General features: G+C 42.9%; 1 protein-coding gene across 13 annotated transcripts in view; it reads left to right on the forward strand.

The window, feature by feature from the left end:
* The window catches only part of TCF7 (transcription factor 7), a 118764-nt gene that overhangs the window by 10946 nt on the left and 84026 nt on the right, over positions 1-23792 (forward strand). The gene's annotated exons all lie outside the window — the stretch shown is intronic.

The raw sequence follows: 23792 nt of genomic DNA on the forward strand, positions 1-23792 counted from the left end.
GATGGTTGAGTGCTAACAAGATTTGTGGTTGCATGAATACCTGAGGTATGTTAGAAGTACAAAACATTTTTAAAAAAAAATCCAAAGGGGAACCAAAACAAGAATCCTAAAATGGACCTATGATGAGCATGCTCAGTGACCTCAAGAAGTCACCAACTGGAAAGTGGGGGGAAACAAACAAACATGAGAATGGGGAGAGAAGGGCATTGACTTGTTTGAGGCTTTTACAGTATCTTAGAGGAAGCCATGAATGGAGCACTCGTGTTCTGGAAGATGAGGGCTCATTACAGCATTTGGTGGAAGTCTCCCTTGTCTGTTATACCGCTAAGTGTCTGCCCATGTTTCAAAACAGAGTTTGACCTTCAATAATAGCTGCAGTGTATATATGATAGGTTTAATCCAGCAGCTTTGAAGCTCTGTCTACCCTTACCAGGACCTCTCCTTGAAAGAGATGTAAGAGACAGAGCGATGCTTATTGCAAAAACCAGTGTGGAATGTATCATCATCAAAAGCTAATTTCCCCCCTCAAAATCAACTATAAATCATAAAAGTATATCCTTTTTTAAATGGTACAAATCACTTTAAAACCAAATTGAGGTATCTCGTCAGTAGGTAGGTCTGCCTTTTAGGTGGTTATAAACCTTAAAGGTCAGACATGTTGAAACTTTGATCAGATTAAACTATTCTCCTTTCTATGGCAATATAATTAAGTTGACACCTGAGGGAGTTTTCTGAACATTGTTGCATCTTGCAGCAGGTCGGTAATATACAGCAGCCAAAAGGCTTGAAGAAGCACTTCTATGTTTCTTAATTTTGGAACTGGGTGTGTTAGCTACGGAAATGAGCTGGGGTTTCCCATAGGTATTTGCAGGCCAGACTTGCTCAGCCTCAGTCAACACAAGGACTCCCTTTGGCTTGAACAGGCTGAGGTCAGAGACATCCAGTTTTATGGGTTTAAAATAAACATTTATGATGGAAGGGCAGATTCTGGCTATGTGTAAGCCATCTTGGGTTCTGTGGGTTTGTGTATTAAGCAAAGGGAAAGTTAATGCCTTCCTTAATACCAAGTGGAAAGCTTGTTCGTGTTCTCTCTCTCCCTCCCTCCCTCCCCCCCTCTCCCTCCCTCCCAGTTGTGTGTTAAAATGCCCACTTTTCCTCTCTGTTATGTGAAATAGCTACATGTCTTCTTTTTTAAGAGTACATGTTAGAGAACCAGTATCTAGACTGACTTCCCAAAACAGGGTTCATGCACAGAAAAATTGATGCAAGCTCCTTCAGACATGGCTGAGTGCAAATGGATACATCTTTCATCTTCAGTGCATCTCCACTTCTACTGCCGCATACGGAGTGTCCCTTACTGTGTTAGAAGAACAGTTATCCATATAATCCATTGGGTAGTTGGTCTCCTCAGGCGCAAGCTAGAAGCAGCATTAATTGTGTGAACACACACATGTCAGTAGCAGCTGCCAGAAGGGTTGGGAGGCCTGCACAGCATCCAGATTGTTAGGGGGTGGAAGGGACTTTAGCCCTTTCCGCCTTTGCCATGGTCCCAACCAACATCACTCATCTGCCCAAAATTTCATTTGGAAGGAAGTCACCATGGGCACCTATGGAGGCTGCCCACCCAATGCCTATAGCATTTTTTGGGGGGGAGGGGGAGACATTTTTGTAGTGACCACTGCAAGAGTGGACAGGTTTAAACTCTCCTTTCTCACTCCCCGTGTTCTGATGCTGCAGTTGCTATTTACATAACAAAAACTTGCACATTTATATTCATATGACTCTCACCTAGTTTAGCCTTGGATCTTCCAGTTCTGGATGCTTTGTCCCTTTACACTTTCCACCAGCCTAACATTTCAAAGTGTTCTCACTGAGGTATTGATGACGTTAAGCATGTTTACTTCAATGGAACTTGCTTTTCTGAGAAAGCAAGATCTGGACTTGTCTCCATGAAGTGTGTCTGGCTATTAACCAGAAGGTTAGTGATTCAATACCGCCCAGGGACAGCTGTGGGCAGGATTGCTGCATAGCAGGGGGTTGGACTAGATGACCCTTGGGTCCCTTCCAACTCTAGGGTTCTATGATATCCCACCCACTATTTGGAAAAAAAGAGCACCAGCTGGCCTTTTAAACCTAGTCGTACTGCTGGTTCTTCTCAAATCGTGTTGCATCGGTTTCTAAAAATGACCTGTATAATATGTGCGGGGGGGTGGGTATCCAAACAAATAAAAGGGAAATATTTTTACATTTGTTTCCTGTTAATTTGATTGGGAACACTATTCACATTAATAAGAAAACCTTGCTTTTGCAAACCAGCCTTTTGTGCAGCTTCCATACAACTACAGAACTGGTATAACCCTTTATTACACTGTAGCCCCATATAGCCAAGTGCCCTGTAGAATATTTAAAGCATTTATATAATGGTAAAATTGGATATAATTATCATCCTTACAAGGGTTACCATGACATGAATCTGTGGATGATACAAAATGAATGTGGATGATAGTGAGCACTGGATAATTAAAGTCTGGGAAATGGTGCTCTTATTGCTTTTTCTTTCCTTTTTTTGCCATCTCTGTACACTGAGTATCCTTAAGCAAGTTACTTTCTCTCAGCCTCAGTTCTGCATCTGTAAAATAAGAATAGTAAGGATTAAAAATGGCTCATAGGATGCTGTGCAGATGGATGTGATAAAGGCTACAAAGCATTTTGCATATGGAGTACTATAGGTGTGAGTCATAATTCTGTTACTCTTGGTCAATTAAGCACATTATGCATCAAAGAGTCTAGCTATGTATCTCCAGTCAAGATATTTGAATATGCAGTAGTCCCATTTCCCTGCTTTTTTCCTTATGGTATATTTTGTTTCTTAACCACATTTCTGTCCCATACTATTCTGCCAAGTGCAGAGTGCAGGGTGCTATAGCCATCTATCACACTGCTTATCACACTGCTTTTCCTGAATCCTTTTTATTTTGAGGGGCATTCATGATTATAAGACAGGTCATAATCTTTCTCAGTATCACACCCGGTATAACCTCCTTTGTTTCAGCCAAGCCACATTTTAACATCATGCAAAGCCATGGTTTAGCATTAAATGCACAAGCTTGTGCATTCCTTCCCCCTGATCCCTCTATCTTCCCATGCTTCTGAGATGAGGAGTGTGGGATCTTTTGCTTCCATTTTTAAGTTATCCACAGTTTGCTCTGTCGTGTGGACTGGAATTGTGATGAACATTAATTACGCTTAGTTTTCAATAAGCCAGCTTCAGAAAGGCCTCTCCTCCTTCCGGAGGGGAGGTGTTGTGGACGGGAGACAATTCCCGCGTCATGCAGGGGGCATTACGCCCCCTGCCCCATCCACATGGCTGGCGCGCCATGCCCCCAGTTGAGCACCCAATCAGGCAGCTTGGTGGGGGCGTGGTTTGCTGCTCAAGACGCAGCTGCGCCAGCCATTCAGCCCATTTGCTCACCCTCTCGTTGCGAGTCAGCTTCAGAAACTATGGTTTGTTTGAAAAGTTAGTATTTATAACTACTTGTTGCAGTTGACATCATGAGAAAATACGGTTAAGTTAAAGCTTCAGCAGCTGTTGATAGAGTGTGCAAGCCAAAAGCTTTTTGCTACTCCTTCCTGCCTTGTGCATGTACAGTGCTGCCAAACCCTGGTGTTGGTGTAACATAGCTTTCCCCTACCTAATGTCCTCCAGCTATTTTGAGCTACAGCTCTCATCGGACATAGCCAACATGGTTAATGGTTAGGGATGATGAGAGTTGTAGCCCAAAACATTTCGTGGGGCATAACTTGGGAAGCTGTTCTTGTGTGACATGGCCACCATGTCTCAAAAGATCAGTTTATTTTGTATTTGATGTCATTTCTCTTTTAATCTTTCCTTCCTCTAAGGAGGTCAGGGAGTATGAGCCCATTTTACACCCCCACCCATTTTACCCTCACAGCAACCCAGTGATGTGGGATGTGACTGGCCCAAGATTATCCAGTGAGCTTTGTGTCCAATCAACGCAAGGGTGTTTAGGTGTGTGTATGCACAAGATCTACAATACCCACCAGAGAAAGAGTGTGCACTTGATTGTATTGGGCATGGTCATGTCACTGAAAATTCTCATGCGGCCGTGACAAACTTGATCTCGTTCACCTTTGGCGAACTCAAGAAGAGAGACGTTAATTTTCTACAGTTCTGTTTTATGTACGCATATGTGCCTTGGTGGTTTTGTTTCTGCTTCAGAAGAAACATCGTGTTTGGTGCGCCTGCCATGAGCTACATTAACTTGAGTGTATTGGAGAGGCATCAGTTAGGATGAAACACTGAATCACAGAATCTCATAATTGCAGGGTGGAATCTCCAAGATCTCCTCATCCACTGCCCTGGGTTGAAGATACACACTCCTAAAAATACCACTAATAGAGCCAATTTCTTTATTATGGTCTGCCAGCCTATACAGTATGAAAATGAATAAAAAGTATGTGTGAAAGTCCTTGTGTATTATGTTTTTCATGATACATCCTTTGTATAAAATATACCATCCATAGCTGCTGTGTTTTTTATTAATTTGTGTTCATTTTAACTGATGCTAAATCACTAACTATATGAGTTTCTGAATGCAGTTTTAGGCTTGTTTGTTGAAACAGTACAAAATCAGCTGTTTAGTTTTTCTTTCATAAAAAAGACAAACCAAAACCCACAAGGCTTATCCACGTTACAGATTAGCATCCTAGAAACTCTCACTTTGAAGAACAAAGTGATTTCTGAGCTAAATGAGTACACAGTGCATCTGCGAAATGGCAACCATTTTTCTTCAGCTTTTAATAACCCTAGCTTGAAAAGAACTGAATAAGGCATTTTAAAGGTTGGGCGGGAAGAAAAGTTCTTTAAAATAACATTGCTCCAAGCTGAAGTTCTTGACTTGTTATATTTTACATAGGAATTGTTTTTTTTAAAAAACTGCTTTTGTTTTTTTAGCAGGCAGTTTTCAATTATTTTGCTCAAATGAGGGCAGAACTAACATTTAAGGCATTATGCAGCTTAGGACCAGGTGTACGATGTGTTGTCATTGCGCTTTATCCCTCATAGTCTCTGTAAGGCTTAATTTGCACTATACATTTAAAGCAGCATTCTGCCACTTTAAATAGTTACAGCTGCCCCAAAGAATCCTGGGAAATGCAGTTTGTTAAGGGTACCAAGAGGTATTAGGAGACCTTTATTTCCCCCCACAGAGCTGTAACGCCCAGAGTTATTTAACAGTCAATCTCTCTTCCTAGTGAACTCTGGGCATTGTAGCTCTATGATGGGAATTGGGATCTCCTAACCACTTTCAGCACCCTTAACTACAGTTTCCAGGAATTTAGGGGGTGAAGCCATGACCGTTTAAAGCAGGCAAACTCGGCCCTCCCGATGTTTTTGGGACTACAACTCCCAGCATCCCTGACCACTGGTCTGTTAGCTAGGGATGATGGGAGATGTAGTCCCAAAATATCTGGAGGGCCATGTTTGCTTATGCCTAGTTTAAAGTCATTTGGTACTGCTTTAAAGGTATAGTGCAGATGGAGGCATACATTGTTGCATTCTGCAATAGAGCTTCCTCAAGTTGCAAGGACATCAGCAACCCACTTCGCAGTAACCTGGGGGCAGGGCTTTCAGTGGGGCTGCCCCTGTCACGCAGAACACCGTCCTTGTTAAGATATGACAGGCAAACACGATCTGTACTTTCTGGAATCAAGTGAAGACAAATTTTGTTTTGACAAGCTTTTCCAGATGGATGACGGTCTCTGCCTTGGATTTAAATCTATCTTTAGTTGTTCCTGTACCATGTTTAAAACATTTTTTAGCTGTTTGGTGGTATGTTTGTAAATCACCTTGAGACACATGAAAGACAAGTAATTAATCAAACCTAGAATGTTTCAAGGGACACACAACTGACACCACTCTGTGCTTCTCCCTCCCCGCTCTTTCCCATTAAAGAATGGGGGAGCTCAGTGTGTTATGTTATGTCATTGCACTGTGTATGGGTTCTCCCATCACGCAATGATGTGGGAGAATCAAAACACAAAGTGCATTGACTTCGTTTCACTTCTTCTAAAGAAAAATGGCTTCAGGAGGAACATGCTTTAAGCAGAGGAGCAGTGGGATGCGGAACGGTGCTTTTCTCTTGCCCCAATACTTATCTGCTACAAATTGCCATTTCCAATTTGCCATCCCTTGTGCATTCACGCGCACACAGTGTGCTTCCAAATACAAGCAAAAATGTGTTTGGGTGAGAGAGGCCTTTGCATGGGAGTTAATTTGGATGAAGAAAACTCCTTGTGGAGAAGAAATTGTGCACCCATCTCTTCCCATCACTTCTCTGTTCAAAGATGGACCCCCTTGAAAGCCGCATTTCTTCAGAGAAAGTGTCCACTGGGCTGCAGTAGGTGCATTTGCATTAGGTGAAATTTTAGCATTGATAAAAAGATTGCTTATAAATTTGTAAACTTTAATAAGTTTGCAAAAGTATGGAATTAATGAAGACATTCGTACAGAATCATAGCTATGTTATAACATTACATTTTAAGCAAAGTCAGAGCAGTTTGAAGCTCTTTTGGATGCAAACTTATCAATTATATCTTTAAACTCAACAAGCAACAGTTTATCATTTTCTGTGCAGAGAAAGCTTAGATCAGACAACCAATCTTGGGACATTATAGACCATAGATCATTCTTTATCCTTTTTAGTCTAGAAAACTATCTGTCGCCAGTACAGTTTGTAATCGTTAAACATAGGAACCATCTGAAAATTGTTTCCACATTTGGGAAAAGCTGTCTGAATTTTCTCTTGGAATATTATTTGATACATATCTTGGTGGCTGAATTTTTCTTTTTCAGGGTGACCTTATTTGACTACAGGTAGAAGGGCAAGAGTTAATCAATTAGACTAAGGTCAACATCCTTTGGATACTCCTGCATCAACATCTTGACGCCATTGTGAATCTGTTCCTTCGTAGCTTGCAGGTTGACCAAAAATGAAAAATTGCCAGCTACACTCCTATACACTGTTTCTGCTCTGTCTAGGTTGGCTTCAAGAACATCCATGGCAGGGATAAATTAATTTATCCTAAATTTGTCTCTTGGAGAAAGTTTATCTAAGGCTTCGGGTACTGTCCCATCGTTGTTTTGTTTTTGTTTTTACTTTCTGCTGCTTCTTGATAGATTTGTGCTCTACATGCAGTAGAGTGCATTTTTCTTGTTCAGCTTCATCAAAACTAGCCTGAGCATTTGATACGAACTGCAGTAGTGAGCTGTAAATATTTGCACATGTGCTCAGTGAAATTTGTATACTGTGGATTGCCTTGCTAACTGTAGCAAATGTTTCCAAAGGTGAAGCATGAAAATGAATTCAGATTCTTCCATTTTTTTCAGAGGTTTGTCAGTTTGGCATCTAGAGTATCCTTTTTCAGTTTCATCATAGTAAATATGATTGAGGGCTTCAACAATGTAAGCACAAGTCAGCTGTGGTTTGTCTAACTAGATTTAGGGAATGTCCAGTACAGTGGTACCTCGGGTTACAGACGCTTCAGGTTACAGACTCCACTAACCCAGAAATATTACCTCAGGTTAAGAACTTTGCTTCAGGATGAGAACAGAAATCACGCGGCAGCGGCACGGCGGCAGTGGGAGGCCCCATTAGCTAAAGTGATGCTTCAGGTTAAGAACAGTTTCAGGTTAAGAACGGACCTCTGGAACGAATTAAGTTCTTAACCCAAGGTACACGGAATGAACTTTGCATACTTGTTCCTTTCCACAGTTTTTTTGTTCATCACTGTTATACTTTCCAGCCATATGAGTGTCCTCTGCATTTACTTAAATTCATTTCAAGTTCATTGAACTCATTCAGTATCAGTTCAGCCATGCTTCCACCAGTGTGATCTTTCAGCTCAAAAAACTCAGGAACCATTTAACTGGTAATTCATCACTAGGAGAAATGTATCTAACAAGGAAAGAAAGATGATCAACATAGGAAACATCAAGGATTGAATTGACTGATAAACTAAAATAACCTGCCTGCTTGATGTTGCTCAGTATTGCTTCTCGAACTGTATTAGCCATCAGCTGGATAACCTCTTCACATATGGTTTTGGATAAGTTCGATGGCTGATCAAGAGTCTTTACTCATATACTGCTTTATGTGTGTACATAGGAAGGGATCTGATTTGGCAATTAATTCAAGCAATCCAAGAAAGTTACCGTTGTTTGGTAAACCAAATGTTTCATCAACTCCCCTAAATGCCAAGCCACATTGTACCAAAAGGGAAATCACTGCAATAACTCACTGAAGTACAAGCCCCCAGTAATCCTTCTCTGCTTTGATTTTGTCTCTGGGTTTTGATCTGAGCATTTCTTGTTAAGTATGTTGGCATAAAGTTCATATGATTTTTAGAGTTTCCATGGGTTTTAACAAGATAAGCATGAATGCCAGTCATTGAATCCAGTAGAAGCTAGAGCTGTAATTGAAGTAGTTGCTGAACACGCCTGAAGGATGAGGACCATTTGGATCCCTTCCAATCGGGATTCTGGCCTCATCATGAGACTGAAACTGCCTTGGTTGCGCTAGTCGATGATCTCTGGTAGGCTAGGGACAAATTTGAAAGCTGTTTCTTAGTTCTTCTGGAACTCTCAGTGAACTTTGATACCATCAATCATGACATCCTTCTGGACCGTCTAGAGCAGGCTTCCTCAAACTCGGCCCTCCAGATGTTTTGAGACTACAATTCCCATCATCCCTGACCACTGGTCCTGTTAGCTAGGGATCATGGAAGTTGTAAACCAAAAACATCTGGAGGGCTGAGGTTGAGGAAGCCTGGTCCAGAGGAGCTGGGGGCACTGTTATATGGTGATTCCGCTCCTTCCTCCTGGGCTGTGTTCAGAAAGTGGTGGTGGGGGATGAGTGTTCAGACCCTTGGGCTCTCACTTGTGGGGTGCCTCAGGGTTCCGTCCTCTCCCCCATGCTTTTTAATATCTATATGAAGCCGCTGGGAGAGATCATTGGGGGGGGGGGTTGGCTGGGTGTTCATCAGTATGCAGATGACACCCAGCTCTACCTCTCTTTTAAATCAGAACCAGTGAAGGTGGTGAAGGTCCTGTGTGAGTGCCTGGAGGTGGTTGGAGGATGGATGGTGGTTAACAGATTGAGGTTGAATCCTGACAAGACAGAAGCACTGTTTTGGGGGGATGGGGCGTGTGTGGGGGACTCCCTGGTCCTGAATGGGGCAACTGGGCCCCTGAAGGACCAGGTGCGCAGCCTGGGAGTCATTTTGGACTCACAGCTGTCCATGGAGGCACAGGTCAATTCTGTGTCCAGGGCAGCTGTCTACTAGCTCCATCTATCTGGTACGCAGGCTGAGATCCTACCTGCCAGCAGACTGCCTCACCAGAGTGGTGCATGCTCTGGTTATCTCCCACTTGGACTACTGTAACGCGCTCTACGTGGGGCTTACCTTTGAAGGTGACCCCAAAACTTCTTCTAATCCAGAATGTGGCAGCCAGACTGGTGACTGGGAGTGGCCACTGAGACCATATAACACTGGTCCTGAAAGACCTACATTGGCTCCCAGTACATTTCTGAGCACAATTCAAAGTGTTGGTGCTGACCTTTAAAGCCCTACACGGCCTTGGTCACTTTCTCCAGTAATTTCTGTACTGTACTTGTGGTGGTAGTAACTGACAACAGTTCTCCTTGAAGTTCGGGGGGGGGCTGCATTCGGTATATAAGCTGGTTGTTTTTCAGTTTCCTCAGACTGCTCAGTGTAGTCTAACTGATTTTCGTCTGTTTGCAAACATGAATATTCTGTATCTGAGGGCCGTTTCTGCCTGCTGTACGAAGCCATTTTGATGTGTTTGACTTCAAATGATTATTTCCTTCTGTTCCTTTTGTCACCTTTGTTTACTAGCACCACTTTCATATTGCTTACTCATTATTATTTTCACAAAACAACAAAATTAAATATTATTGTGATTCACAGTGATGTAAAAGAATCCTCACTTGTTCTCAAACACCTGCTGTAGTGGTGGGCAGTGATCTGAATACTTGTATTGCTTCATAGCTGACTTTATCATTTGACTCTAGGTAGCTTTAAAGTCTCCACGAACTTTACTAAACAGTAAATATGCATTTGAGTAATTGTTTTACAGCCATAGACTCATACATCATGTGTTTAATGGCACTAAGCAATTGGGCCCAGATAGTAAAATCTGCCTGCCTGTTTGTTTGTTTTTAGAATAGCAAGAGGCTGCAGGCTGCTCAGCCTGAATGTAAATCCAGCATTGCTAATGATCAATGGGAGTTGTAGTCCAAAAGATCTAGCAGCACCAAGCTGAGGAAGGCTAAGATAGGGTGACTTGCATTACGTAACACAGAAAACATATAAATTGGCTTGATGTGCAAAAACGAATCAAGACAGTAGAGATCTTGGTTATTTCTGCCAACTCCTGCTTTGCAGGCATGAAAATGAGTAGCAGCCTCTTCAACTTTGGTACTTTAGTCTGAGGTACTCACAGTTTGCCACTTGGAAAGTGTAAAAAGTCTGTTATGAACAGAGTAGGTATTTTTTTAAAAAAGTAGCTCAAGCTGAGTGTCTTATGCTGATTTTCTGTGGAATGGCATAAATTAATGTAAGAAAACAATAACCTTATTCTTAGTGGATGATTGCTAGAACAGAGCAGAGAACCAGATGCTGGTATCCAAATAAATAAACTATCCTACAAGTGTAAGACATGAAAACAGTGATTGTGATCCAGTCACAGTCCAAATTTAAGCACAACTTCCACTGATGTCAATGGGGACGTTAGGCTTGTGCTTAACAATGCAATCCTAAATGAAACTATTCAGAATTAAGTTCCACTGAACTCAGTGGAAATTACTCTCAGGTAAGTGGGCATAGCGTTGCAACCTAGTCTCATGCATTTCAGTAAGAAGGTGCTTAACTGCAGATGGACTGCCATGCACAGTGTTTCCAGGTCAGAGGGATGGAGACTGACAAAATAGTTCAAAGAGAAGAAAGGAAATGCCCTATAGATCACCAAAGATATGAGGGCATAATAATATCGTAACTCTCCTTTCAATGACACTAGATTCAGGTAGGTAGCCGTGTTGGTCTGACACAGTCGAAATATATATATATGTGTGTGTGTGTGTGTGTGTGTGTATATATATATATATATATATATATATATATATATATATATGCAGGTTTTGGTGTCTTCGGGTGTCTTCCCGTGTAAGAGTCGGGGTGTCTGGGCGACGTTTCGACGAGGTCTCACTCGTCATCTTCAGGCTGGTGCTTTCGGCTTCTTGTTACTGGAACAGAGCAGAGTCTGGTGTTTGAGTTCCTATAAATACTGTTGAGGGGTGTGGTGTATAGCCTCCAACGTTCTGGGCAGAGAGGAAGTTCCTAGATTAGTGTGCCTTTTCTTCTTTTGTTCCTTAATTACTTGAGGGATATCTTGGGTGATTACATGAGTGATATTCTGAATACCACTGGGTGGGTCATTAAGTGTAGATTAGTTGCTAAAGCTTTCGTGTCTTGACCTCTTGAGCTTGTGAAGAGTTTTTCTGAGAAGATGGCTGTGCTGCATTTAGTTGTGCTCTGGCTTGGCTTCGTGTATAGGGGCGAGCTGTGGTTTTGTGCCTTGTGCCAGCCAGATCTGTGTAGGGATTGCAGGGGGGTGCAGCATCCGGAGGTGCCACTATAGTTTGGCTACTGGATGGAGTCTGTAATATGTCTGTGGAGAGGGTCTGGGTTTGGGTCTGGTGTGGTTGATTGGTGACGACGTTCTGTGTGCCTCTGGTTCTGGTGTCGGTTTTTGTGGGGAGGGCTAATTTCCAGATGTCTGGCAGGCGGGACGTGTCGTCACGCTTGTTCATGTTGTTCACAATGCAGCACAGCCATCTTCTCAGAAAAACTCTTCACAAGCTCAAGAGGTCAAGACACGAAAGCTTTAGCAACTAATCTACACTTAATGACCCACCCAGTGGTATTCAGAATATCACTCATGTAATCACCCAAGATATCCCTCAAGTAATTAAGGAACAAAAGAAGAAAAGGCACACTAATCTAGGAACTTCCTCTCTGCCCAGAACGTTGGAGGCTATACACCACACCCCTCAACAGTATTTATAGGAACTCAAACACCAGACTCTGCTCTGTTCCAGTAACAAGAAGCCGAAAGCACCAGCCTGAAGATGACGAGTGAGACCTCGTCGAAACGTCGCACAGACACCCCGACTCTTACACGGGAAGACACCCGAAGACACCAAAACCTGCATTCCTGTACCCGTGAAAATCTACAAAAGCAAATATATATATATATATATATATTGTCCAGTAGCACCTTAGAGACCAACTAAGTTTGTTCTTGGTATAAGCTTTTGTGTGCATGCATAAGAAAAAACCTAGTTGGTCTCTAAGGTGCTACTGGACAATCTTTCAATGACAATTAGACATTTACAGAAACTTTTTCAGACTTTGTATCTTGTTGCTCTGTTGATGGAAGTCAAGCTGAAGAAAATAAAGATTAAGAAATATTTAACTCCAAAACCGAAGAAGTAATATAAAGGAAAAGGGAGAAAATGGAGCCTTTTTATTTTGTTAAAGCTTTCTCTTATATGCAGCAAAATTGTACCAGGACTGCACCATATGAAACACATTATAAATGCTCTTGTAAAATCTACATCATTCTACCACATGAAAGGGCTGCTCCTAAAAATAGCCATTCAGAGAGTATGCAAGTTAGTTGTAATTTCAGCGATCATGAAATCTCTGTGTAGCCATTCACCAACCAAGAATTTTGCATGTTGAATATGCCTAGCAACAGCAGCCTTGCCAATTCTCCCTCCCCCATCATCCATCCCATAAAGACCCTGAGACACACTCCAGCATCCTTCCTCACTGCTGATTTTTATTTCCTGTACCTGACTGCATTGAATAGGGAAATGCCGATGCTGTTTGAAAACTCTGCCAACAGCATCACTGCCAACCACTTAAAAAGTACCATCATGTGTTCTTTTCCGTTGCATACTTGTTTTTCTTCATTCCTCAAATCAAAATATTTTCTTCTTAACGTTTTCTCCTTGAGCAGTTAATTAAATATTTCAGCTTTTACATGGTGGTGAAAAATCTTTTTTGCATTCTTGCCCTTTAGAAGTGGCACCCAACAAATTTTCAGGAAGTGAAGGCCATACATAAGAGTGGAGGCAAAAGGCCATTTTATCATGTGGAGGCTACTACTAGCAAATTCACTCTGGGCTTCATGCAGCCATGTAGAAGCCAGTAATTTAACATCTGGAGATGTGGTGAACTTTACCACATTCCCATTACTCCCCATTTCTGATTGGCTTCCCCTTTCGCATGGTAACATTTCCCTTGCCATGTGGTTGGCTTCCACAGATGTCTTGCTCTCCACCTACAATTACATAAATTCAGTGATCTTTAAATATTCTCCCAGCTACACTTATCTATCACTAGATCCCATTCAGCCAAGGGCTTCCTCTAAACGATCCAACCACTTGAGTGGGGCCAAGGCAGCTCTGGAGTCAGGAGTGGGCTCCTTGTTGCAATGTGGGCATTGGTGGTTACCCTACAAATCACTTATGCTGGCCTTGATAACGTTTTCAAAATAAACTTTTTATGAACTCTCAGAACGCCACAGGCATGCTGGACGAGGCATGTCCATGTATCACTTGGGATGTCAGAGACATTATCCCATAGCTGACTGTGGAACTCATGCAGCCACACCCCGCATAGCACTTAATAGTTCAACTGATGCTGTCAAAATGTAACTTCCCTGCAACAGTAGTACTTATGTGAAGGAAGATGTCTTGTTTCCCCACAAATAATTGATGTCACACTCTGGGCCAGCCCGCCAGTTAGGCGAGATGTGGCAATTGCCTCAGGACAGCAGGCTCCGGACAGTAGGGGGGGGCAGCAACTCTGACTTCCAACGAGTTTTTTGCTGCCACCGCTGCACCACCTGCTGCCCACCCCCATGCACCAGTTGCTGTGCACCTACCACACACCTGTCTCCTCCTCTGCTGTGTGCCTTCTGCCCCATGCCTGCCACTGCCCTCTCCTCTTCTGCCTCCTTTTACCTCCCAGGTGGGTGTGCAGTGGTAGAGGAAGAGATGGAGGGGTGGTGTTTTATGTTTTGCCTCTAGTGGCAAAATGTCCTGGGCCATCCCTGTGTAAACTGATCACTTGGGAAAGGCGTAACAGCCTATCGGCCGCACACAACCATGGTTCTTGATAGATGTCCTCTCACAAGGTCTTATATCCTTGAGGCATAATGGTGGGTGTTTCTGTGTTGTTGTTGTTTAAAAAAACAACCTTTGAAATTGCAAGTTCTGATTTAAGACAGAGAAATAGTTGGATCCCAAAAGAAAAACACAAAAGTAGAATAAAACATCCATTTGCTTAAGTGAAAATACTTTTTGAAATGAATTTGTGTTTGGGACGATGGCACCTGAAAGGAAACTTGGCAGATACCTAATGAAATAATAGGATTCCCAGAGAAAGCTACATTGTATTTTAATAGCAGGCATAAATATCATTAACTCCAGTGTTTCGTTTCAATTCAGATGGAACTGCGGTGCAGAAGGTATTGGGGAAATGTAGCATTAAGTGATTTCCTGTTGCTGTTTTTATCCCCTTTCCAAGTTAGTTTTTTCATTTAAATCTTTGTGGCATGTTAAGCTCCAGAGCTCTCTTCAAACTGTTCCATTGTACTAATATTTCAATCAAGCTGCTGAATTCGATTGCCATAAAATGACATCATAGAAATGTGCTCACTGTTGCTTTTTCATAAGCTCCTTAAGAGACTAGTGGAAAATCAAAGCATAAACATAATATACATTTAATATCTGTCGAGATCATTTATGCTTTAAATACAGCCAGCAGAGTTTCAAATGTACATCCTTACCTGAGATTTGTAATTACTGATGTGACTGAATCTACAGACGCATTCAGATATGAGAGTAACTGGGGTGTCTAACCTACGAACCTCCCAATCTTGTTGGACTACAATTCCCATCAGCTTTGGTGATTAATAAAGTTGTAGTCAGGATCATCTGAAGAGCCACAGGTTAGCCAGTTGCAAAGGAATTCAGTGGACGTTTCTTCTTTTGCTGTGCTTTTGGTCCTCTCTGTTTAGAGTGGCTAAGTGAAAAAGAGGACAGGGCTTCTGTACTTTGAGTAGTTGTGTACAAGCTATACCTGCTGAAATCCCCTCTTCTATACAACTATTCAAGGTGCAGGAGCCTTGTGTCCCCGTCCCCCCCCCCCCGTGTTTTGCACTGAAGCTGTTGCCAGGCTTTCAGTACACAGAGGGCCAGCCCAATACATGTTGGCACCTGAAGTGAACCACAAAATGGTGCCCCCTCCCCACCAGGGAGGAAGTGGTGAATGAAGATCTACATCAGGAACAATAGGAATAAAGATCTGTAGCCCCTGTGGATCCTGCCACCCAAAGCGGTTGCCTCACCTTGCCTCATGAGTGGACTAGCCCTGAGTACAATGCTATCCTATTGTACAGTGCTGAGTGGCCCTGATCCTGCCTCACCTTGTTCTCTACAAGTCTTGCTATTACTGGAGAAAGGAGTGTTTTAACCATCCCAGTAGGTAGGCAAATCTCCACCTGTCCCATCAGAAGAGGTGAGGCAGCTACCTCAGGGAGTTGTTTTGGGGTGTAATGAAAGGGCAGCTGATGGTTATTTTCACACTTTTGCTCTCAGTGTAAAGGACGAGAGGTTTTTCTGGACTTTTTTGCCTGCTTGTTTGGCTTTGGAATACTACACTTTGACATGCAGGGAGTAGGATGGGGAAAGAGAATGACAACATTTGCTAAGGCAGCAAAATGTTTTGGGTTGGTCCTATGTCCAGTCCCACTTAGAGGCAGTAAAATTCCCAAAGATGAAGGAAAGAAAGACAAAAAAGTCAAACTCCAGTCCACATTCTACCGACTTCTGTCTCCTGTTATAATCAAGTCCAAAGGTAAAGCAGAGAGGTTCCTTGTCTTCGTATTAAGTGATGAATGCTCAGTTCCAGACACTTGTGGATGAAGCTGATAATTTAAGCCAGGGGTGGTGAACTTTTACCACTTTAAATTTTTAAAATATTTTTATTGAACGTTAGGAGATAAATAACACTGGTAAATCACAAAGTAATATTACAGCACACTTTTAATGCCTTTTGACATGCTTTATTTTTTTTTTTTGGGGGGGGAGCTTTTAAATGAGATGACAAGTCACCTAGCCTTGAAAGGCAGGATATAAATGTTTGAGAAAGCTTTCCAGTCATGGAAAGGAACATGAGCAGAGCCATCAACCCCATTACCATCTCAAAATGGGAGGATTCAGGGAGGAGCTAGATGCACAAATGTGTCCCAAATACTATTATGTACTTTTAGATCTACAGTCATGCCTCGGGTTACAGACGCTTCGGGTTGCGCGATTTCGGGTTGTGCACCGCGCCGAACCTGGAAGTACCAGAACGGGTTACTTCCAGGTTTCGGCGCTTGCGCATGCGTGCGCAGATGCACTGTTGTGGGTTGCAAATGCTGCAGGTTGCAAATGTGCTTCCCACACAGATCACGTTCGCAACCCGAGCGTCCACTGTATATGTGCATCTAAAAAAGTTTCAGAGGTAAAAGCACTTTTTAAAACAAAAATGTAAATGTGATTATTAAATGTGCTGAGCTCAATTAGTGATGCCATCACTATAATTAAGAGGTTCTGCACTTTTAAACAGTCGCAGGACTCGCAGAAATTCAGTTTGCAGAGCCAGGAAGATCAGCACCTAAGGCATTCCTGCCTGTCACTCCGTGCTAAGAGGGAAAGTGCCTCTGCCAAGTTGGGGGCAGGGCGGGGTAAGGACAGGCTCTCAATTTGCTGAAAGCCAATTCTAGTTGAAATGGAAACATTTTCAAAGGAAGACTCTGCCATCTCCCTCTCTCACAAGATTCCGCTTTTAATATGTCACAGTATTTGATTCCCTCCAACTCCTAAATAAGAACAGTACAAATATGGGAGCTGGATTTGAAGACTGCTGACACACCATTCCAGAAAAAAATGGTACAATATAAATAAAGCATTATTGTGAGTAATAGTATTATTCCCATGGCAAACTTTCCTTTGCTTGTTTCTCAGCCCGTAACTTGCTGGTGAGGGAAGACACTAGGAAGACACACATGTTGTTTAATTCCAATCCCTTGTTGTACAGAAGAGAGGTGTTTATCTTGGAACCTTTTATTTCAAATTAAAACAGTAATCCCTGCCTGGGAAACAGTTTGCTAACAATAGCTAGCAGGCAGTCTGTCAACTCCTAGCTTGATGGGGAGAGGAAGAGAGAGAGAGTCGGAAGCAAAGGGAAATTCTTTCAAGGGCCTGTTCCCAAGTGCGCGTGGCACTGAAAGGTTTGTATGCTGGGAATGTTAACAGCTCCCTATCCTTGCAATGCTGGATTCTGAAGACACGAAGAAACCGGGAACTATTTGGCTGCGATAGGGTTCCTTATTAGCACACCCATTTGAAAACATCAACGCTGTCAGTCATGCATGTGTGTTTGGCTTTGAAGTCCTCGTTCTGTACACAGGGGCCTGGGCATGCCAAGCTCCCAAGCTCCACATGTTAGTTCTCCCAATCTGTGCATGACTTGACAGCTCTCCTGTCCTCACACTTTGCTGATTCCTCTTGTGGGCCTACAGAAGCAAATGGAACCCTCTTGCTTCTTTATTGTCCTTTCCTTGTCTCTAATGCCACTCAGGCCTGACTTGAATGTCAGGGGCATAAATTTGTTTTGCAACTAAATAAAAATGTAGCTGTTATTTTCCTCTGCCGTCTCCCTTGTTGGTCTCTCTCTTCTCTTTTTTGAGGAATGTTTCAGAACATCCTGGATGCAATTATACCCTCAAATTACTGTTTACATTAAGCCGGTTGCTGTAAGGGGAGGCACCAGTAAAGTCCCAGAATTTACGGGAAGGAGGAGTATTGCAAAATGCAGATTTGTTCTGAAGCTCTTTCGGTCATATAGGAGTTGGTGGCAGGGGCTGAGGGAGTAGTTTCCTGTCAACATGATATCCTTCCCAGGCACAAACATTAGAAAGGAGCTTCTTACTAAGGTTGCCAGATCTTTTCTAGCAGGACTTCTGACTTTGTTTATTAATTGCATTTATATTCCACCTTTTCTTCCAAGGAGCTCAAGGAGGCACAAACAGCTCCCCCCCACACACACACCTCCTTTAATCCCCATAAGAATCCTGTGAGGTAGGTTAGGTTGAGAGGCAGTCACTAGCCCCTGGTCACCCAGTGAGATTCAAGGCTGAGTGGGAATTTGAACCTCGACTTCCCAACGCTCTGAACCATTTCCCTCCAGCATGCAAATGTTAAAAGGCATTGAAAGAAGTTGGCAGCTCTGCAGCTTCTAGATGTGCAGGATTGTCTTCCATTGCATGTTGTCTTTATGTGTGCATAATAAGGAGGTGGGTCATGGCTGTGAGATTGCTGAATGAGCCATCATGCCAGAAAACGGCAAAGCCTAGGCAGGAGTTCAGAGGCCCTGTTCCCTTCACCTTCTCTCAAGACCTGTGCAGATTTTCCCACAGATCTTTAGCTTGAAGGAGCATGAAGAACCCCTTTCTGTGGCTGCCATCCCACTCCCTCCCTCTCTTCCCAAGCAGGGTGGTAACCCTCTTGCAGTTGATTTCTGTCGCGCTTAGGAGCCCTGCCATGGGAGGGGAAGATCTGGCTCATTATCATGTTGCCAGCAGCTGGGTTTGGGGACAGAACTAATTGTGTGGAAGCAAATGCAGTCAGCTTTTATTAAACTGGTTTGCAGATTACTTTTAAGTTGGTAATTTGTGTGTATGAATGAGGGTTGCATGTGTGCCTGTACTTTCTCCTTGGTAAGGAAGCGAATGTCTTCTACTTCAGCAAAATTATTTTCATCCAATGCAGGAGTGACTAACCTGTGGCCCTCCAGATCTTATGGGGGGACTCCAACTCTCAGTGGTCAGTCCCAACAACAACTGGAGAGCCACAGGTTAGCCATCCCCGATTTAACCTGTGCAGTTTAGCAATTCAAACCAGCAGCCCAGGTGCTTAGAAAGTTGAGGTGATTTTAATCTGTTTTATTTTAACTTTTGTATGTTTGAAAGTATGGTTGCGAATTTTTATTGATTTTACTGTTTTATCTTTTGTAAACCGCTTTGAGGCTTTTTTTGAAACTATTAGACAGTGTATAAATCTTAAGAAATAAAAAAAACTAACTAACTAACCATATAGAACTTGGAGCTGCAAGTTTCTCTTCAAGTGTATGTCCCAGTGCTAGCATTCATTTCAGAGATACATTCAAGCAGAGAATGAGAAACCTATATATTGCCAAAGAACTGTGTCCTTCCTGCAGCCTTCCCCAACCTGGTGCCCTCTAGGTATTTTGGACTACAGTTCAGTCCCAGCCAGCATTGCCAATGGTATACTGTATCTCAGACCACACTTTCTTCCAGTCACCTTTGAGCTTCTGTTACTCTCAACAGCACCTGTTCCTTTTTACTGAACTGTAATTGTCAAGCTTGAACTCTTTCCCTCCCCCTGAAAAAAAAACACATCTTTTACTGTAGACCTGTAACATTCTTAATAATGGAACTGCTAGCTTGGATTTGTCAACACTTAAAATCAAAAGTCTCGTGGGAATGCTGTGTCCAATAAATGTCTGAACTGGACAGCACACACTCCCCAGAGGCATAGCAGGAGTGACTCCTGTGCTGCTTGGTCTGTGAGAGAGAGGTGGGTTCCTCTTCAGAAACAGAATCTACATAAATATAAATAATCATCAAGTTTCTGTCTGTTTTTTTGCCAGTGCAGGATCTCATGGCCCTGGAGTCATGTGCTTGCAAGATAAAAGCAGGGGGACATAGAGAACTGTTTGCTTAGGAAGGAAGGCTAGGGCTGGATCTGGGGTCCCAGACACAGTTGCTGAAATAGTAGAGGAGTTTTCCACAAGGTAGCCTAGACAAGGAGGTGAGCAGGGTAGTTATTGCACCAGCAATTGAGAGTTCATTTAGGAGACTTTGCAATCCCATCTTTCCTAGTGCAGTAGTGGTAGTGCCAATCCTGGAAGCACTTACATCAGAGTCTTGTTGTCAGGAGCAGAAGCTGGTGAAGGAAGGTCATGTGCTGCCATTCAGCTCTCTGCCTTGTAATTGTTCTTCTGCTGGGGATTGCTGTCTTCGTTCCTGGGAATGAGGTGGTGATTGTAGAGAAGAGCAGAATCCCATGGCTTAGCAAGAACCCAGGCAAGAGGTGTACACTCAGTTCTCTTGATTCATCAGGGTCCAGCTGTCTCAGGAAGAGCCAATTCTTCTTGGTTCCACCTTGGATTTTATTCCACCAGGATTTTATTTTTATTTTAAGAATAAAAGTATTAACCCCATTAAGAACAAAGTGGTTTTGGGATTGCTTTCACAGGCTGCAACTCTGCTAGGACTTAAGCTGTTCCAAGTGTTCAGCTGTGTCCAGGTCTGGAACCTGAGGTCTTTTTGGAGGCTAGAGGAGCAATACTCTTTCCCCTCACCCCAGCAGATTTCCATATTGTAGGCGACCTTAAAGATCCATTGGATTCAACCATTCTTGCCCCAGGACAGAAGGAGAGGAGCTGCTGAGCCAGGTAGCTGTTTCAAAACTGCTACCCAACTAGCTGCATATGAAGCTACTCTGGAGGTGCAGGAAGTGCATTGTATACACCTGCCTGTAAGCCAGAAAGGGGCGGAGCCTCAAGATCCTTAATAAAGTCACAGTCTGAACTACTGCATTGTAGAAGGATCTGCTCCACGCTCCAGCCTTCCTGAACCAGGAAAGTGAGCAGCTACTTAAATCCCCTTGGAAACCTGCCTGATCACATAGCTTTGTTTCCCTCACATACAGTTTGAAAGAGATAAAAAGTGAGCAGTGCTTGGGAGTACTATGTCTTAACTATAATACATCACAGCATATTGCATGTAATAAAATCTGGTACCCATTGGAGGACTGAGCTATCTTCATATATGATGGTTCATATATGTATATATGCTAGCTGGCTGTCTTGTTTCTCTAATCATGATCCACCTTGTACCCAGCCATCACTGGTTGAACCAGCAGATCTTCTGTAAGCATGGAGATCATAGCCATACCTTCAGCAGAGAGTATTCTTTGATAACTTAAACCTGTATGCACATCTCTCAGTATCTCATCACTTGATGACATGCAGTTGAAGGTGTGGACTCACGCCACTGAAAATTGTTGTGCTTCGTTTGAAGTGAAATTCAAGGTATGTCTGCGTTAATTTGTCATGTCTCATCCACACATTCTCACCACCACTGAGTGATAGAACCCAGTGAACCGAATGATATGAATGTGCAAACCAAACCCTAGTAGTTCCAACACTGCATTTCTTCATGTGATTCCATACATAGGGACTGTCAGAAGGATTTGCATGGCAGAATAAAGCATCAGTCCTTGTCAGGCAGATGTTGGGCAGAAGATGTATGGGTTTGCAAATATGCATGTATTTATCTAATCATACATATTCGTTACGTATGCCATTAATTTGATATAAAGGCATGTGTAATCATTTCAGAACCATTGAAAATTCATGGCTACCATTTTAACCTAGGTATGAGTCATTAACTTACTCTTATCTTTCCATATTATTTTTGGAGGGGAATTTAGCAGTTGGAGCTAAGGATGAATTTGTCACATTTGAATGAAGAAAACCAATATTGCCTGTCATACACCAGATTTTACAATGGCTTTCTTCTGCTTTCCGTCTACAAGTGTCACATTCACGACTGAATACAGCACTTTTAGCCTCACTTTGTGAGGAGGTAACCATGGGTTTTACCAATAGTAATTATCATTATGAGCCATTATGTCATATTAATCTTTCCAAATTAAATACATAGTTAATTAGCAAATGCTTGAACTCTTCTTAATCTCATGATCATGGGTGGCTGGTGAGTTTGTTTTGTTTTTGTTACTTTTTTGCCAAGTTTGCATGTGCTCTGCTGGCTTTGTGTTTTTAATTACAAATGCGATACTTAATGCCAGCTCACTTGCCTATGCTAGTAGTCGGCAAATTAAAACTTTGGACCTGGTTCGATGGGCGGGTTTCAGTTTAGAAATTTAAAGTTTCTGTCAGACCATTGTTAATGCAGTGTTTGCATTTGGGCTGAAGTGGATAATCTCTCTTTTTGTCATTTCCCCTTCTCATGCTCTTCTCAAAGTGCACCCTTCTCTTGATGTGCTTAAGAAGCAGTCTCCCCTTAGAGATTCAGTGGCCACCTTCAGTGATGTGTTTCTGCCACTAATTCAAGCCATTTTTGCATTTCCATGCATTTCCGACCTTTGATCAACCAGATTGTTCTTGGCCTAATGTATGATATGTGTACGTACAATTCCCATTATAGCTGGCCATTCGCCATGCTTGCTGAGGCTGGTGGGAATTGTAGTTCAACAACATCTGGAGGGCAAAAGGTTCCCCAAACTTAAGGAAACATTTGACTTCCTGTGGGAGGAAAGAAAATGGTGAAGCTCAGACATATGGTGGCAGTGTACCCATTTGTGTAGACTTGAGCCTGTCCCAATGACATTGGGAAGGGAACAGGAGCAGGGACACCATGTGAGTGAGGGGAGTTGAACACTTCCCAACATATCTCACCACAATCTGTCCCCAAACTTCTTTTCCCAGTCCAGTACCAATAGTGGCTCTCTCTAGGAGGAGGTGGGTAGTAGTTGTGGTGAGGCTACAGCTGCCTTGGCTTTTAAAATTGGCACCCTGCTATGCGCTTCATTTTATGCACTATTATGGCTGGCATAGAGGGATGCGGGTGGCGCTGTGGGTTAAACCACAGGGCCTAGGAATTGCCGATCAGAAAGTCGGCAGTTCGAATCCCCGCGACAGGGTGAGCTCCCGTTGCTCCGTCCCTGCTCCTGGCAACCTAGCAGTTTGAAAGCACCTAAAAGTGCTAGTAGATAAATAGGTACCGCTCCAGCGGGAAGGTAAACAGCGTTTCTGTGTGCTGCTCTGGTTGGCCAGAAGCGGCTTAGTCATGCTGGCCACATGACCCAGAAGCTGTACACCGGCTCCCTCAGCCAAAAAAGCGAGATGAGCGCCACAACCCCAGAGTTGGTCACGACTGGACCTAATGGTCAGGGGTCCCTTTACCTTTACCTTTATATGGCTGGCATGAGTTTAAATGAATGGGTCTCCTACTGTATTCTGAGGCTTGATAGGGCTGCGGAAGTGCAGTTTTCAGAAGGAAAGCATCTCTGTGGAGAACTCTTAATGTACACTTGTTGTGAGCTTTCTTGCTTAAAGCCAATTTCTCATGAGCCTCTTTGCACATAGCAGCCAGCATTTCCATCCCTTCGATGGTGAGATATGCCATTTGGCTAAACAAGCATGGCTTCCTAACTCTGGCAAGGCAGATTGTTAAAAAAGAAGTACCTATAGAAGAAACACACAATAGGTAAGTAGATCATGGAGATAAGCTGCTCTGCTGCTGTGCATAGCAAGTTGCTCCCGGGAGATCTTTACACAGTCTGCGTAGAACACTAGCTAAAGCGTATTTCCCCCTGATTTAAAAACAATGGAAGACGCAAAGTTCCACTGCAGATGAAAAAAAACCTGGAGTATGTTTTAATTCATATTTGTTCTAAGTATCAAAGAGCATGTTGTTGAATACATTGTACCACCCTTCCGTTTTATAACAAAACACCTCATTG

The sequence above is a fragment of the Podarcis vaucheri genome, assembly GCF_965113315.1.
Source record: "Podarcis vaucheri genome assembly, chromosome: 2".
Classification (NCBI taxonomy): domain Eukaryota; kingdom Metazoa; phylum Chordata; class Lepidosauria; order Squamata; family Lacertidae; genus Podarcis; species Podarcis vaucheri.